Here is a 19,163-nt window from a genome sequence, read left to right on the forward strand (position 1 = left end):
TGAAAGAGGGAGCCCTTCTTAATATTTTGACACCAAAATCATGTCGATACACCTTACCGACTGCGAGTAAAGCCACCCACGCTTTAACTTGACAGACTGTACATCCTTACTAGTATTTACAAAAAAATGCACACCGCTATGTAACAAAATAATATGTATTTCAACTTTATTTATTGAATGAATTCAAAAGATAAAATATTGAGGTCAAATGACTATTTAAAGTCCTACTCAAGAACTGAGCATCAGACAAATCAGTATTTGAGTACCAACTTTTCTTAAAAGTTTAGTAAAACCTAAATGCGATCAAAAGTACCACAGAATTTTTATTTTATTTTATTCTTTTTGAAATTTTTTAAAGTGTTCATGGGGTTGAGGTTTTAAAAAAGTACAGTGAAACTCTTCTATAACGCCGATTTTGGGGCTGGCGGTGGGTGGAAACTAACTCATTATTGCCCGCTCCGCTTTTGTTTGTCCACGTCTGAGTGACAACCGTAAACCCCGCGTAGCTCCTGTTACACCTACCTGCGACGCGGCGTCGATTCTCGGAGGGGCTATAGAAGAAGGGGCTATTGAAAGGTTTCACTGTTCCAAGCTCCAAAGAAGTACCACACGGAACTTAATTACCAGTAAATTCCCAAGTTCTTAAAAAGTGCCGAAAAATTGGATTAAAATACAACAAATTTACCTGTTCATTTTTTTTTCATTTTTATAAGTTCTGAGTCCTGGTTCTTTTTTGTAATTGGGGTCTTTTTCATTCTGCAGTACTTCTTTGTGACAAAAATTCTATGAACACTTGCAGAAATTTCGAAAAAAAATCAAATGGAACTTTTCTGGTACTTTTGTCCCTATTTAGACTTTTAAAAGTTTCTAAGAAAATTTAATGCTTCTGTACTCATTCCCCCCCCCCCCCCCAGTATTTTAGTGATACTTTATATGAGATCCCAAAGTGGAACTTTTTTATAGGATATGTATAGTTTGCATTTGATATATGTAAAATTTCCATGGTGTTTACAGCAGGAAATTATATTTAAATTAAACAGCCTTTCTAAAAGGCGTTATGGGGATACATATATTTTTCAAAAATAGAATGATTTAGTACTTACTTTAATGTAACGGCTAAACGATGTCTAGAAGATAATGGTCTTCTTAGACTCGTTTTAAGTAGGCGACCTCCAACCATACCGTGCTTCTGATCAAATTGCCTGGGAGACATACGACACATTTTTCTAAACTTTTTATCATCGCAAAAGTAAAAGTAAGTGAGCAATCCATAACTACCATAAATATCCCGCACGTAATCTTGAAGATGCAGTTTCACCCAGCACAATCGGGGACGACCCCTACGCTTGTATTCTAGATACATGCTTACTAGTCGTAAGTACTAAATGAATATTGTGAAAAATGTTAGATAATCAAGCATTTTGAAAGCTAAAAGCAAAAATTTTTCATTTAATAATTTCAAACGACTGACAAATAAATAGAGAGCGGATTAAAGCCACTGTGAAGTTTGCTGTCGGGCTTCTCTCGGCTCTTACACGCGGACAACCCTGGCTAGACCATCATTTGTTCTTCATAATTTCAAATTTAAAGTGTTTGAAATTTAAAGAAAATTTATTAAATGATTTTGGATTAAAAAGTTTAAAATTCTGAATATTTTAGACAAGTAAAACTTTGAAAGAGGGAAAATATTTATAATGATATTAAAAGAAATTGAACTTGTATCATTCCTGAATAAAAGAGTTTCAAAGTAAATTATTTTAAATTGAAAAATATGTTTAACAGAAGCTTTCAAAATTCAAAACCTTGAAAGTAAAATTTTTTAATTCAGACAAGTTCATTATAAAGGAGTTGAAGTTAAAAACTAAATTAAATGTTTCAAAGTAAAAGCACCTAAAATGATAGAAATACTCATTGTTATTGCATTTGCAGAATTATGATTTAACGTAAATTTACTTGTATATTCATGATTCAAAATATACAAAAAAAATTAATTAAAAACCTTTAAAATTCAATTATTCGAAAAAAATAACGTTCAAAATAAAAATTAATTTTAAATGGAAATTATTGAAAAATAAAAAAATGTCTAGACCAGAAGCTTTAATAAATCGGAACTTCTTTTTTGTACCCAAACCCCTAAAAATTTCTATTACTTCCAGTAATTTTAATCCTTTAGGAATGAAATATTTTCAAATTGTTAATTATACTTTTTTAATTCAACCAATTCAATTGTAGTCAGTTTCAAATTTAATCACTTTAGGTTTAAATGTTGTAAATAATTGGCTTTCCATTTTGAATGGGCAGAACTTTCTGATTTCTTCAATTCTTTGAAATCGTAGAGTATAAAAATGAAAGATTTGATCAATGCCCACTTTTCAGTCTAAATGATTTGTAATTAAAAAACTTTAAATAAAATGCACCCAGAATAAAAAATGTAGACAATTTTTTAAATTCAAGTCTTATAAATGAGCAGATTTTCGAATCAGGATTTGAATAATGAAGTTTTTAAAATTTTTTTAATGTTTCAAAAAGTTAGACATTTCAATGTCAGTTTAAAAAAATTCTATTGCATAATTGCATAATTCCTTTATTTTTTAATGGTTTCTATTTTATAACTCTGAATTTCAAAAAGAATAATTAAACATTTTTAAATGAATATTATCTGAGCGATTTAAATTCACTTATATTAATTGAAGTATTTTACTTTTGCAATTAAAATTGAAATTTTTAAATTTCAAGAAGTATAATTGACAGTTTAAATATTTTTAATTTCTAAACGATTACGTGTATACATATATAATACAAGTTTATAAGGGTTTGAGTACAATAAACTTTTAATATGATAATACTTCGCGACTACCTTTTTTTTTGTTTTAGATGAAGATGGGATTTGTTTTAATTTAATGTTTTTGGAGTATATATTTATTTTATTTTATAAAGTTTCCAATTTAAACTTACTTTTTATTTCACACTTTTTTTACAATAATAAAATTTTCAAGGTTGTGAATGCAATTTTGTCTATTTTGAACAGTGAAATTAAAGGTGCTTTTTTGAGTTTATCAAAAAAATTCTAATTAATTTTTATGTTAAATAATAATTTTTGTAATTTTATGAAATTTTAGATTTATAGAATTTCAGAAATGTTTGCTTTTGAATATTCAATTTATTTTTCAGTTTTAAATTGTCCGTTAATAATTTCAAATTGAAATTAATGAAAAGTCAAAACGGTTCACTTTCAAGCTATTGAATTTTGAATGCTTTTAATTATAAATAATACTATTTTAATTTTTCTCAATTTCAATGATTTTTTTTTTAATTCCGTTTCGAATATATTTCATTTTCAACGTTTTAAAAATTTTTCTCTTTTCAAATTTTAATCTGAAATTTTTTAACTCTGAATGCTGTTAATTAGAAATGAGACAATTTCAACTCCTACCTTATGAAATTGTTAAAACTTGAAAATTTTAGTTTGAAGGTTTTTAATTTCAAAAATTTTTCTTTGAAATTTTTAAAAATTTAAAAGTATTAAATTTCCAACGCCTTTCTTCAGAAAACATAGAAGCTTAATTTCTCTTCATTCCATTCAAAATATGGTACTTCATTCAAATTTTTACCTGCCTACAATATTTAGAATTGGAAAGCTTTCAATAAAAAATCATATTATACATTTTTTTTTAATTTCAAAAGCTTTCAATTTGAAATTATTAAGAACAAATGATGGTCTGTCTAGCCAGGGTTCTCGGCGTATGAGAGCTCGTAGCGCTCGGCCGTTAACTTCACAGTGACTAATTCCCTCTGCATATAATTACTGAACTGTATTGAACCACGGGAACTTCGGAATATGAACCAGTGAAACAAACGCGGCAGTTGGTAGCAATGGGCAATAACGCATATATACGCTTTGATATCAACGTGCGTCAACGTACGTACAATTCTTAGGAAACATTGTGGAGCCAGCCTCAAAATCTTAGCCAAATGAAATAAGCCTAATTCGTATCAGTAGCGAAAAAACAGTCTAATATTCTAATCACCAAATTTTTTTTAAGTGTACAACACAAGTTGTAATATATCTTTGTTAAGAAACTTTTGTCATTTACGTTTTAAAAAACCGTGCTGCTATTAAGCCAAAAAGGTTAACAGTCGCGAGAGAAAAGGGTCGTCTGTGTTGTGGCTGACCTGCCTGAATTCAGTAATCTATCATTATTTCTAGATCTGGTAAGATCCAATAAAGAACCCGCTCCTCTGTAGTAAGTATCATGAACTAATTTCACTCCAAGATTATCATTTAGAGTACTTACGACTTTCCTGCAGTTGAGGTAATTGTGTCTATTGTTCTGATTCGCCAGAATGGCACATGACTTGACCTAGTATATAGCAGAATATACAAAGTTCGATGAAAATATGTTGTAATGTTTAAATTCTCAACGAGAAGCTTCTAATTTATCTAGGTGTTTATGATAAGTTATTGTATATCAATTAAGCAAGCCAACAAACAAAATTTTGCAACTCGAGCTAAACCACCATACACATACGTTTTTGAGGTCGCTAATTCCAAAACCGGGGTGAGTTTCACCCTATGTAGTCAGGATCAAGGTCAATCGAATGTCAAGATGTAGAAAAATATTGGATTGCAGAAAACTTCTACTTTCAGACGTTTTCGAACTCGGTGAATTTGAATCCAGGGTCATTTTGACCACATCAGGTCAGTATACAGGAAAGTGATGGTCAATATTAAGAAAACCTTTGGATTGGAGAAAACCAATCGATCGATGAAAATCGCAACTTTCAGACGTTCTTGTGGAAGCTGAAACCGAATACGGGGTCAGATTCAACCCTTCAGGTCAGGATTAAGGTCAAGTGAAGATCAAATTATGAAAAAACATTGAATCGGCATGAACCTCTACTTTAAGACGTTTTTGGGTTCTCTAAAACCGAATCCAAGGTCATTTCCACGCCATCCAGAAGGGATTAAGGGTCATTCTAAGGTCAAAATAAAGAAAACCATGGAATTGGAGAAAACCTGTACTCTTAGACGTTCATGGGGTCGTTGAATCCGAATCCGGAGTTAGTTCGACCCAATATGTTCGATTTCACGGTTTTCTCAATTTTGACCTCAGAATGACCTGCATTCCAATCGATAAGGTAAAAATTATCGCGGATTCGGATTTAGCAACCTGAAACAGAGTCTTAAAGTATTGGTTCTCACCAATTATATGATTTTTTCTCATTCTGACCTTCACTTGAGCTTGATCCTGAGCTGATAGGTTCAAAATGATCCCGGATTCAAATTCAGCTACCCCAAAAGCGTCTGAGAGTAGAGCTTTCTCTAATCTAACAGTTAAGCTCGGATTGCAGGAAAAAAATTGTGGGGCTGTGTTATTCAACGATTAAAATCTCACGTCAGAATTCTCAAATAAATGTTCAAAAACGAATGGAAGTAATAACAGTAATTAGTTTTGAAATATGTTGGCAGTAGCATTATATATAATACAAGGAAGGTATAAGCGAAAAGTCGGAAGATGGTTTTAGCCGGTAATGACGGACAACTATGTCCAAAAACAGGGTGAACATATTTTTATTGAATTAATAGTGCATGAAGGATTGCGTTCTACATGTTTTTCACGAGTTTTATTTGAAACTGTCTTCTGATTAGCGCTCTGGGACCAACTGGAACCAGATCGATTTCTTCTCCGGTCATTAGAATAACATTGCCATCGTCCATGTTTATTTTTGCCCGTCTTGAATCTGCTACAGGATTATGATAGATATATATTCCAGCAAGAGTATTAGGGCTCTCCAATATTGCAAAGACGTAATTGGACTTTGATACCACAATTAGTTCTCGAGTTGGCATGGGATCATATTTATTTATTCCTGCTCTCAATCTAAGTCTTTTATCGACAGGAAAAGTGTATCTTCGGAGTTCGAATATCCAGTGCAAAGCCGTTTTGGGGATCAGCCGAATAAATGGAAGTCGATCAAGTTTATGTCCAGGCCCGCTATTAGAAGGAAGCCTGTTGGGTAGCTGCATGCACCTAGTTGAGCGAACAGGCCTTGAAGAAGAAGACTTTCCGGAAGGAGAATATACGGGAGGAGGAGATCTGGACCTAGACCTCACGGGAGGAAGAGACCTGTTAGGAGACACAGAACTTCCGGTGCGAGGAACATCGAGAATTGAGCCACCACTAGATAAAGTTTCGGACTGTGAACTTAACTCTGAAACAAAAAGCAAAGAACATCTAAACAGCTAACAGACATACCCGAACTCTGTTTATGGGTTAATTAAAAAAATTATATTGCTCAATTTAATTAACGTGTGAGATTCCGTCGGATTTTTTCCTACAATAATAGAGATTTTGTTTTCAAAATCTGAAGAATTATAGCAAACATGCTAACGGACGTCCCCGAATTCTTCGTTTGTGTATATATAATAGAATAATAAGAAAAAATTAATTTTGTTAAAGATATGTGTGTTTGTATTTTGAGGTTATGTGTGTTGGTTCTCTTCTATAATTATTTTTAAGTGCTACCGGCAGAACTGGTAAGATATAGACCTACATTATCGGAATGACAGAGGGCTCAAAAAACAATCCTAACCTTAAAATAGTGCAAATGCATTAAATTTTTATTTAGCACAATAAATTTTTTTATTATTCCTTAAAAAAAGAGTTCTGGGATGTCCGTTATAATATTTAATAGCATCTCCGAATTCATTTCTTAAAAATTTGCATTTTTGTGGAAAAAAGTCGAGAGAACTGAAACCGATTTAACGCACGACAAAGTATCACATGCCCTTCACAAAATTTAAAATCTTAAAGATGGTAGGCGTTCAAACCTAAATTTATAACCCTGCCGGAAGTTGACTGCCACAAATAAAAAAGTCTGAATGTAGGATTGTTTTCAAAGCTTTCAACCATTTTTCATATTAATACTGTGCTGAAAAGCCCACAATGGAAAGGAATGCGCTTCCTTCATTCACAAATGCTAAAACCTTCAATTTTATTCTTATTTTTAATTTTTGCTCAAATTAAAGTTCATTTTATGGTGGAGAGCCTCTAGTTTGAATCTTTTGTGATTTCTGTGGCAAAAAATTTAAATTTTATATGTTTTTAGATTTTAATTTCTTTTCATTGTCTGAATTTCTACAGATGTTTGAGAAAGAACACGCCTTAGATAATATTTAATAAAATACAACATTTTACATATGTACATATAATTAAGGTAAACAAATTAAAATATAATAAAACATAATAACAATGACTCTATATAAATTTTTGAACTATTAAGGTTTCATATTAAAAGATTGACTTGAACTGTTTTCCGAAGCACTGGGTCTCCAAAATTTGCTATAAAATAAGGTTCTATAAAAATTCCACACGTATTATATTGAATTCAAAAGCGACTTAAATTTTCAAAATTTTATTAAATTGTTGGTCGTCAATCAGCCACTGAGAGGGGCCTTCTTAAGTCGAGGAATATGAATTTCAGGGCAAAATGAAAAAAAAACGACCTAAGCAGTCAACTTTTGGAATTTTTATACAAAATTCATGTTCCGTGATAAAAACCTGGTTATTTGATACAATGATTTTCATGAAAATCTAACAATTTAATCAAATTTTCCCTAGAAGTCATTTTATTTAAAATTTTATTATTAAAAACACGTTTAAACAGGAATTGAATTACTAAAAAATCATGTGTCCATAAAAACAGTCGAAAGTCTTCAAATATAATACTGATGAATCCAAATTTTAAAAAGAAACATAATGACTTAATAGAAATAGTTTAATTATCAATCTGGTTATTTACCATAATATATAATCTACAGTATAGTTCCTATCTTATGAATTATATGAGCCTCAATCTTGTTCTTGTCAATTATTTTTATTCTATATAGCAGGCCATAGGCCATAAAAATAACACATCTATTTCTTATTTGCAATAACCTACGTCTCAGTGAAATATGTTTAGAGTTTAAAACCACAGTGTGTGAACTTAAATTTCAATCAGAATATTATTAAGATTATATACTATAGATCTTATTGCATAAGGTACACATGCATCAAACTTTTCCTTGGAGGATATTTGTACCAATTCGATCATCAAAATACAAAAATAAAATGTTTGTAAAAAAGTTTCGAAAATCTTACGAAAGGTGCCTGATAAGATAAAAAACTCGTTCCATTCATGTACACTTAAAAACAAGCCCAAAATAATTTTTCCGTGGTATGAATTCTAATAGATACTTTTTGTCTTTTCTGCTTCGACTCATTTCGAATATTTTAAAAGTTAATGTTACTCATTGAACTTCATATTACGAGTTAAATAATATTGCGCTGGAAAAAACGTGATGAAGAAACTAAAATAATAGAGATTATTTATTTTTGAATAAAATATAGTGCACTTTAAATGTGAACATTTTTCAGTTTATGTTTCAAATATAATGTCTTCAACTGCGCATATACCAAAAAGCACGGGACTATTTAAAAATATATACTATAAATTTGCAATATGACATTCATATTAAATTTGTTTAAGAATTTAGGTATTCATATCGTTTAATTTAATTTCTTTTAAAGAATAAAAAAAATTTTTTAATACTTATCTGTATGATTTTTTAAAGTTTTTATTGATTTTAAATAGGCTCGTCTTTTTTGAAAAATGTGCAGTTGAAAACGTCTTAATATAAAGAAGAAAAAGACGGGGACATTATTAGATCATTATGCTGCAGATCAAATTCAGACCTGACAATTTAGTGTGGTTTTCAAGATATGAACAGATTTTTATACTTTTTAATGGACTTTAAGGGAGTTAGAATTTAAAAATATAAAGATTACAAAGGATTTTAGAGTATTTAATATATATTTTAGAATTTTAAGGGATTTCATGAGGTTTGTGAATGTTGAAAAGTGCTATACAAATTCAAAGGGACTTCAAAATAATTCAAATACATAAAATTATTTCCAGGAATTTAAGTTAAGATATATTGCGATTCACTTTGGACAAATTGGTATTTGTGTAATTCTAGTACATTTTTTCAAATTAAAGGTATATTATATTATATTATAATATTCACCAAAAGAATTAAGGATCACTACTGTCAGTGACAGGACGATAGTAGAAAGCATCTTCATTTTTTTCTGAATGAGAGGAAACTGATTACTTCATTAACTAAAAATTTGATTAAAAGTAAACCCAACTATTTTTCTGGCCATGTATTGCGACACATACATACCTAATGCTATAATTCTTATCTCATTTTTAACATATGTCTGTAATTTGTCCTTGTGAGATGTTTGTAATTAAAATAGGAGGCAAATAAACGAAATCTGCTGATCTCAACCATGCTTCGCTTGTGAAAATAAAGCGACTATTTTTTTATTACGCATATATAAAGATTAACGAACATTAATTTCAGTTATACCAATGATAATTTTCGTCCGAAAAAATCTTTATAGCCAGCCGAGTTCTTAATATAAATATTTCAGTATTGACTCAAAAACAAATATTTTTCTTCTCCAGTCGACAAATACTTTTCCAAGTCGATAATATTGAAAAAATTTCAGTAATTAATTTATCCAACTTTTAATAATGTTGAGCTATAAATTAAATTTTTATGTTATCTTCCACCAGTTTTTGTGTTTTGTAACACAAATGGCTTAAAATTTTGATTCTCGATTGATTTATAAAATTTTGAAAATTTTATAACTCTAAGAATTTTCTTTTTATCAAAAAAGTTCATTAGAATAAATTGTTTGGTTTTCTGAGAACTATCAATAGATGTACATACAATTTCTAAATATGTAAAAATGGTCCTAAATTTTTTGAAATTGCTCTAACTTTGTGAATTTTTATCCAAAATGGCTAATTAACAAACTTGTCTTTTCTTTTAGGACCTAAACAAAGTGTGCCAAATATTGATTTGATTCGTTAATTTTTTTAAAAGTTATCGTGTTTACGGATGAACGGAAGGACGGCCGGACGGAAAAGCAGACAGAAGCCATCGTAAAAATTTGATTTCCGGATGTAGGAGATCTCGACACGTTGAGATCCATTGAAAAACTGTAACGGGAAATTTAGGACACTTCTAATACCTTCTCAATCATAAATGATGAGAATGTAAAAAAATCAATCGTGAATATCACATTATCAGTAGTATTGTTATGATTCTGAAGATGATACAAAACGTATATTTTTCAGAGATCAGATTTTTGTGACGAAAAGTTCCTCAATAAAAATTTATCACAATTTGATTCACTCTGAGATTGAATATTAAGAGTGGTTTTTAATTATATTTACTTTGTTTATGAAAATAGAAATACTATAAGGTAAACTTTAATCGTTAAAATATTCTCACATATTTAACCTTACCTGTAAATTTTACTGGTGTGTCTATTTCTGTCGCAATATCGATTGCGGTCTCTCCTTTTTCAACGCGACTAATTATTTTTAATTATTCTTTCATACATTATTCTTTTCGGACAAGAATTTCTAGCCATTTATGCGTGAATTAGTAAGTACTTTAAAGCTGGCTTCACAATGTACCCTAAGAATTGTACGTACGTCGACGTACGTTCGTATCAACGTTTACATTTGCTTCGTTGCCCATAGCTACCAACTGTCGTGCGTATTTCATTGGGTCATATTCCGATGTTCCGGTGGTTCAACGCAGTTCAATTTTTACATGAACAAGGGAATGTGAACCAATAAAACACACGCGACAGTTGGTAGCAATGGAGAACAACGCAGATGTACGCGTTGATATTAACGTACGTCGACGTACGTGCAATTCTTAGGACACATTGTGGAGCCAGCCTGAGATAAAAAAAATTAAGTATTAATTTCTTAAGCACATAATATTTGAAGGAATAATTTTTTGTTTCCATTATGTTTACGCGCGAGCATTTTGTTTAATGCGTGCGCATGCATATGTCAGCAGTAAAATCAAATCAAGTAGGGGAAGTCGCGATACTTGGTAGTGCGATATGTCGGAAGATAGTGTAAAACCTAAATTTTCATAAATCGCCTGAAATGATAACGGACTATTTTTTATTTTTTGTTTTTGATAACAAATTCACACAAAAAAAGTGTGCGGATCTGGTAAGAAGACATACGTATTCCTATGGATTTTGGGGCGCTGAATTCAAATTCGGTATCCAAAATCACCGATCACGTCATAGTTGAGCCATAACCTCAAAAAATTACGAAAAATCATGCACTGACGCAAATAAATTTCAAAATAATGCCAGTGATGCAAATTTTCACTTCAAAAACATGTCAATAACTGTGAAGGATCAACCCTTGCCTGCTATCAACTTATTTAAAATAACTTTACCCAACAGAACCTGACCTCACCTAACCTGAATTAACAGAAATTTATTGAACTACACGTAAATCTCTGGAAGCATATTTTCCCAGTAGCAAATGTGTGCTACATCGAATGGATCAACTTGAGCCTAACCTAGAAATAAATCTAACCTAGCCTAACCTTACCTAACCTCACGAAACACAATTAAACTGATTGTGTTGTCCCGTTGTGTTTGCGGTACCGTTTCATTCAGCTTCGGCTTAACCTACATAGAGGTTTAACCTATCCTAACCTAACAAAACCTGATCTAACCTAACCTAACCGATTACGATGGCAACCCTTTTCTTGCGTACTTTAATATTTTGACATTAATAGCAGTAAATGTCTGGAGTTTCGTAACCGCTTGTTGATAGCATTATTCGCCTGTGTCTGTAACCAGGGCACCTCCACGTGGTGACGGTGGGCAACGGATCCACATTGGCTGAGTCCCTGGGTAAATGGCGTTCATGCCGTCATGGCAAACACAGGTAAAAAGTGTATTACAATGCAGGGAAAAACCCCAGTATCGGCGTCTGGTCAGGGTAGGAAAGCGGGCTCTCCGACGTCGTCATCATGCAACCGTAACTCTTCATCAATGGATCACTTGGTTGGTGTAGAGTGTCATGCTACAAGGAAAAAAACCGCGAGCATTTCTCAATCGCATGCCTGCAAGAATAGGAGAGATTCATTCTGTTACATTTGCAGTAAATATGAAGTGAGCATTTTGCGAAAATCAATCGACGAGGAAGTGAAAAGTCTTTAGGAAAAGTGTTTTGACCGTAAATTGCTGCACCAAGAAATAAAATGGGTTCCTCACGTCATTTGCAATTCCTGCAGACTTATGTTGTATCGTCTAAAAAATTTAAACAACGAAAAGTACCGCAAGTATTCTACACCAACCACATGGAAAACCCCCGTTATTGCGAAGGATTGCTACTTTGCATGAATTCCGTCAAAGGGTTCAGCGCTAAAAATAAAAATAACATTTTGTACATTAATGTGTGCACAGTTATAAGAGCAATTGAAATCAATAAAAATGCAAGCCAGACTGATTTAACCGCTTTAGAAGATGATAGAATGGAAGCTGAAAGTCAACGTCATGGAGACGGTAGTGACACCAGTCATCGAACCGAAAATAGTTCTGATGATTCCGATGAAAATGACGAAAAAGATGACGAATATGGCATGCATAAAATAAAATTGAAGGTTACAATATAAGTGTCGCAACTAGAACTGAATGATTTTATTAGAGATCTTGGATTACCGAAAGACGGCGCTGAATTTGCTGCTTCATTTCTAAAAAGAAGAAATCTTCTAGAGCCACAGACAAAAATTTCATTCTATTGCGACAGGGACAAAGAATTCAGAAAGTTTTTCGTTAAAGACGAAGAGACGTCTTTAGTGTACTGCACTGACGTTAACGGACTAATGAACCACTTCAAGAAAAATGTATACAGAGACTAAGAATGGCGACTTTTCATTGATTCGTCAAAACGCAGCATTAAGGCTGTTTTACTGCATAACACGAATACTTACGCTCCTATCCCTATAGCTCACTCAACGGTCATCAAAGAATAATATAACAATGTTAAAATGCTTCTTCAAAAAGTTAATTACACGAATTACAAATGGCAAATATGCGGTGATCTCAAAATCAAAACAATGATATTAGGCCAACAATCAGGTTTCACGAGAGAGCCATGCTTTATATGCCTATGGAATAGCAGAGATCGAGCCAATCATTACAGCAAAAAACATTGGCCTTTAAGAGATTCATTCAGACCTGGTTCTCATAATATCATCAACCAAAGCCTCGTTGATCCAGAAAAAATTTTACTACAACCCCTCCACATAAAGCTTGGGCTCATGAAGTAATTTGTTAAGGCTTTAGACAAAGATGGACAATGCTATAAGTATATATCCCTTAAATTCCCTAATGTTTCAGACGCTAAATTGAAAGAAGGAGTCTTTGATGGAAAACAGATTCGAATATTGACAAGAGATACTAATTTCGTGAGCCACATGACGAAAATTGAAATGGATGCTTGGGAAAGTTTAAAAGCAATAAACGCAAATTTCCTCGGTAACAAAAAAAGTCCAGACTACGAGAATATTGTTGCCAAAATGACAAGAAACTACAAAAAGTTAAGCTGCTTGATGAAATTAAAACTTCACTTTCTAGATTCCCATCTGGATAAGTTTCCAGAAAATGTTGGTGATTTCAGCGAAGAACAAGGGGAACGTTTTCATCAAGGCATAAAAGTGATGGAACAACGATATCAGGGTAGATGGAACGAGGTCATGATGGCAGATTTTTGCTGGATGTTGAAAAGGGAAACGAATGTAGGTCTTAAACGTAAGCGTAACCCTTTGCATCGTTCCTTCGAAAAAAAGGACACGTTATAGCAGGCAGAAAATAGACTGAAGTAGGTTTATAAATTAATTTAAGTACGATAAAAAGCAAGACAAAATGTAAACACGAAAGATAGTATAAATATATCCCTTAAGTCTAAGAAAAGCAGCGAGAAAAAAATTTTGAATAAAACTCTTATTCATTTGCATGTTTAAGTTACAGTTCTACATTTTAATTGATACAAACATTGTCAGGTTAATTGAAATTTGGTCAATTCTACTTGTAGTTCTAAGTTTCTTCAAATGAGTCATGTGCGTCTAAATTTTTAACAACCTGTAGTACAATGAAATGAAATTTATTGTGTTACAACAGGAACACTTAAGTTAAGTTGTGTTGTGTTAAGCAAAATTTCGTTAGGTTCTATTAAATTAGATTCATTTGTAGGTTAAGATAGAGTTAACCTATTAAATATAGCACACATTTAAGACTGAGAATCGTACGCTTACATAGCTACAAGTGTGGTTGAATTTCATTCAGCCAGGTTAGGTTAGGTTAGGTCAGGTTTTTTTAGATTAGGATGGGTTAAAACTCTATGTAGGTTAAGCCAAAGCTGAATGAAACGGTGCCGCAATTGCAGCGGGACAACACAATGAGTTTAATTGTGTTTCGTGAGGTTAGGTTAGGTTAGGCTAGGTTAGATTTATGTCTAGGTTAGGCTCGAGTTGACCCATTCGATGTAGCACACATTTGCTACTGGGAAAATATGCTTCCAGAGCTTTACGTGTAGTTCAATAAATTTCTGTTAATTCAGGTTAGGTGAGGTCATGTTCTGTTGGTTAAAGTTATCTTAAATAAGTTGATATCAGGCAAGGTTTGATCCTTCACAGTTGCGACATGTTTTTGAAGTGAAAACTTGCATCACTGGCATTATTTTGAAATTTATTTGCCTCAGTGCATAATTTTTCGTCATTTTTTGAGGTTATGGCTCAACCATGACGTGATGGGTGATTTTTGATACCGAATTTGAATTCAGCGCCCCAAAATCCATAGGAATACGTGTATCTTGTTACCAGATCCCCACACTTTTTTTTGTGTGGCTGTGTAATCAGAATGACAACTCTATTTGCGACACTCCTGTGTATTTTTATATATGGTAACATTTTGAAAAGTTGGAAGGTGTCCGATAACCGTTCAGTCTCTGCTGAATCAAGGGTCTAAGAGGCCTGCTGCCATGTCTAAAGTCAGTTTAAGTCTGTATGTCTCTTACAGCATTTCAGTCAGTCTCTCCGAACAAAGTGACGTGTAGAAACGAGGTTTATTTCTTTTTCTAAACTATACATAATCTTATTCTGTGTGTATTTTAATCTCTTATTTAGTTTTGTCCAACAGGTTATGGACCCAGAGATCAAAGAGTTGGGTTTAGTATAAAGTGTAGAAAAAGTACAGTTAAGAAAATAAAAATAAAAGTGTGTTTGTGTACATCAGGTGTTTTTTCCAGTGCACAGTTAAGGCAATTTAAGGATACAGTGTATGTTTGTGTACATCAGTCGATTTTTTTCCGAACTAAAGATATAGATGAGGGAGTGTAGACATCTTTTTTGTTTGGGTATTACATTTTTTTAAAGTTTGTTGGTTTCGTACACAATATACCGCAGTAAAAATGGGAGACAGTAAGCGATTCCGTTTTTCAGTGGATAAGTTAAATGATCAAAATTATCTGATATGGAAGTACACAATAGAACTTTTATTAATCCAGAACACATCACGGTAAGTAATTTATAAAGACGCTCCAAATACAGTAACTGAAGCATGACCTCAACGGGATGAACAAGCTCGCGCAAATATTGGGCTTTCAATCGAGGGCAATCAACTGAATTAAATTAGGAGTGCCAAAACTGCACGAGAGGCTTGAGACTCACTACAGTATTATCACCAGAAGGCAATGATTTCAAGCAAGATGTTTGTGCTCAAACGGATATGTAGTTTAACGTTGTCTAAAAGTGAAAAAATGGAACATCACATCATAGAGATTTTGGCTCTTGTAAACAAATTAACGGCTCTTGGGCAGCAACTAAAGGGCAATTTAGTAGCTGCAATGCTACTGAGCAGTTTGCCAAATTCTTATAGCACTTTGATTACTAGCTTGAAAAGTAGGCCCAAAAGTGATATCACAATCAACTTCGTCACAGGGAGGTTGATTGGTAAATTTAAAAGGCGCAAAGGGACAGAAGACTTTAGTGCTCAAATTGAAACGGCTATGAAGGTGCAAAGTAAACAGTATTGTGGGAAAAACAAAAGTCAGTGTTTTTTCTGTAAAAAAATTGGGACATTTTAAGAAGAATTGCAGCAAGTATCAAGCATGGAAAGCTAGGCAAATAAGGTTACAGAAGATAAAAATCAGACATGTTTTATAACAAAAGCAAGAACAAAATTCAACAGTTTACAAGAAATCTATGAAGTCAGTTACGGAGTGAAAACTACAAAGGACAAGAAAAATACCTGCATTGTAGACTCGAGAGCAATGAGTTATATAATACAATCAAAATATTTTTGCACCGACTTGCAGATGACAGCGAACTCCTTGAAATTCAAGGATCATGAACAATAATGTGCATTGTAAACAATGACAAAGTTATAACAGTGAAAATAGCGAATGTTCTTCATGTACCTAGACTTGGGTCAAATTTACTTTCTGCGAAAAAGTTGGCTCAAAAGGGTCATCAAGTAATCTTACAGGATAACGGTTGCAATGTCATGAACATTAAGAACAATAAAATGATCGCTACGGCAAAGTTATATCCAGATTTTTACAAAGTGAGGATAGAAACATCAGGATTAGGTAAGGTTGAAAAGGCCTGTGCAGCAGTAAACACCTACAGTTTAATTGAAATTTAAGAAACTTAATAGATTAATTTAGCGAAAGTTTTTTCATTTGCAACTAAAGTTTTATTTGAAGTGAGAACCTTGTTAAATTAAATATAAATAGTGTCCCAACTATATAGTTGACGAAGGGTGTTGCAATTACAACTCTATTTTCGACACACCTGTATATTTGTATACACTGTAACATTTCAGAAACCTAATCTCTTCCTAAACGTATTTTAAGCTCTGATTTAGCTTTATCCAACAATTCGCTTAAAAAGATCAATAAAAGTTAAGAAGCACAACTTCAGGACCTACTAGCATATGTATGAAAAACAGAATGACAAAAATGGATTTCCTAAATTAAACCGCGAAAGGAAACGGGTTTTTTCAATGATTAAAGAAATAATTAATAACATTATAAAAAAGTGATTGTTGGCTTTAATAATAGTCCAGATTTTTAAAATGAATCTTCCTCAAGGAAGTTGTGTTTGTGACTGAAATTTAAGATATCCTCATGGGTTTTCGAAGGTATCGTCATTTTAATAAGTAAACAAGGTAGTCCAGGTGTTCAAAATACATCTGTCGTCTGGAAGTTATATTCGTAACTGAAATTTAAAACACTCAGATCGTTTCCGGAAGGTCTCATATCTCGAAAAAATAAACTTGGTAGACCAGGTGTTCAATACTCGAGGAAGTTCTGCTCATAACTAATATTTCAAAAAACATCATGTATTTTCGAAGGTCTCATCATTCTAAGAAGTATTTCTGGAGAAGTTGTATTTAAAATATCCAGACTAATAGGATCACTTTACAGAATGGCTAGACCTTTGAAAATCGGTGGAAGAATCTTAAATTTCTATCGTGAACAGAATAACCTCGGAGAAGATGTATTTAACTGATCTGGACTAACAGGTTTACTTTATACATTGACAATACCTCGGAAAGTTATTAGGGTAGCTAAATTTCAGTTCTGAACGTAAAGTTAAAAAAATTAATTAATTAAACAGGATGCAATCTTGTACATTGTTGCTAAAGACTTAAAGTTGCGTGATCAGATCAGAATTTCGAGAACAGTTTTTAACCTCGATTTATTACATTTACATTTGCATTTTTTAGTGCATGTTTAACTTCTCCATAAATTTGGAATTATGCACAACCAAATATAAAGGTTATCACAGTAAACAGCACTATTCCTGAAATGGCCCGTACAGAAATACTTGGACGTCTTTGCAGAATTTTCTTTTTTAAAAAAGCTTTAGGAGCATAAAAAATATTAAATAATTCAATATATGTATTACCAAGTAACGGAATTGTAAATAGTAAGATATGGTTGTGAATATTTGGAAGAATTGCACAACATTACGTATTAACTATTCTCATTAAGACATTGGTAATCTTAACTAATTTCGCAACTCTTAACGTGGTTGCAAAATATTTGCACCGTATGTATCTAATTTTAAAATATAGAAATCTTTGGATAAGCCTTAGATGTGTTTTGTCTATCCCAGTGGGCGCCATGACATTCTAAGCACGTCCTTACAATATACCTCTATCATGTGACTTGACGCCGATGAGATATCGTGTAAATCTAAAAAATTGTTAAAAAATGAATAAAAAATAAAAATACTTCAAGATCTTTTAGCATTTTCTAGATAATTTCATGTGCTTAAAAAATTCTTAGAGCATGCCCAAGACGCCTGCCAAAAGATATCTAAAGGATAACTTTAAATCTTATGTGCCCAATTTTCTGTTTCGTTATAACATTTAGAAATCTGGGAGCACTATTCAAACTTGATTCATGCTCCTTTTTTCAAATTTTAAACATTCTCTTCATCTGCCCTGTATAGATGTCATTGCAGACCGTATATTTTATCTAGGATGTTGGATCCCTTAAAATATGATGCTTTGAAAAAGTTAACTTTAAACATCTTCAATAAGAAGCAGTAATGTAGATACCGCCGTCACAAAAATAATGTATTTCTCATCCTTTCGGAGAGCAATATCAGACCTCGACTGTGCAATGCAATGGGGACTGCTTTCCGAAAATCATACTCACAAAAAATTAGGCACTCACGTTTTAAACAAGTGTCTCAAGGACCACGTTATGTCTCTAACGATATGTCGTTCTCGCGTAAGTGGGTAAGTTGAATTTTCTATTCATTTTCTGGTCAAGTAACTGTTGGCGGATTTTGTTCACCTCTGCTTTTTTTACTTGGACTTTTACAAGTGAGGAATCTAGATGAAGTAATTAATTTTTCTCACTTCTGTTGTTAAAATTCAAGCAAAGGTTATTGGCCACCTGCTCTACTGCTCTGTTGTGGAGATACTGGAGATTCAGAAGTCCGTGTCCGCCTTCGTGGCATGGGATGTATAATCGCAGAATGGACGAATGGACATACAAGATCTTCCACATATATGCATTATCTTACGCTTGACGAGACGGATACGTGAATGATTTAAAAGATGAGTGATAAAGAGGATACTGGCGCATATAGGGATATCGCGCTTGTAAATAATATAGCCAAGATATGTACACGGATCCTCCTGGATAGATTGGTGGAGTGGATGAATGAGTCACAGTGTATGCCGGAATTCCAGGCAGCA

At 32.8% G+C, this 19,163-nt stretch overlaps 1 protein-coding gene and 1 long non-coding RNA gene across 2 annotated transcripts in view; one reads left to right on the forward strand and one right to left on the reverse strand.

The window, feature by feature from the left end:
• The window catches only part of LOC117171291, a 3,561-nt gene extending 2,085 nt beyond the window's left edge, over nt 1-1,476 (reverse strand). Inside the window, exons 1-2 of the long non-coding RNA XR_004466859.1 lie at nt 1,279-1,476; nt 1,104-1,202 (exon numbers count right to left, since the gene is read on the reverse strand). This is a non-coding gene — a long non-coding RNA (uncharacterized LOC117171291). The remainder of the gene's footprint in view (nt 1-1,103; nt 1,203-1,278) is intronic.
• Nucleotides 1-19,163, forward strand: part of LOC117179542 — a 95,327-nt gene that overhangs the window by 61,380 nt on the left and 14,784 nt on the right. The window lies entirely within an intron of this gene.

This window comes from Belonocnema kinseyi, chromosome 1 (genome assembly GCF_010883055.1).
Source record: "Belonocnema kinseyi isolate 2016_QV_RU_SX_M_011 chromosome 1, B_treatae_v1, whole genome shotgun sequence".
In the NCBI taxonomy this organism is placed as follows: Eukaryota; Metazoa; Arthropoda; class Insecta; order Hymenoptera; family Cynipidae; genus Belonocnema; species Belonocnema kinseyi.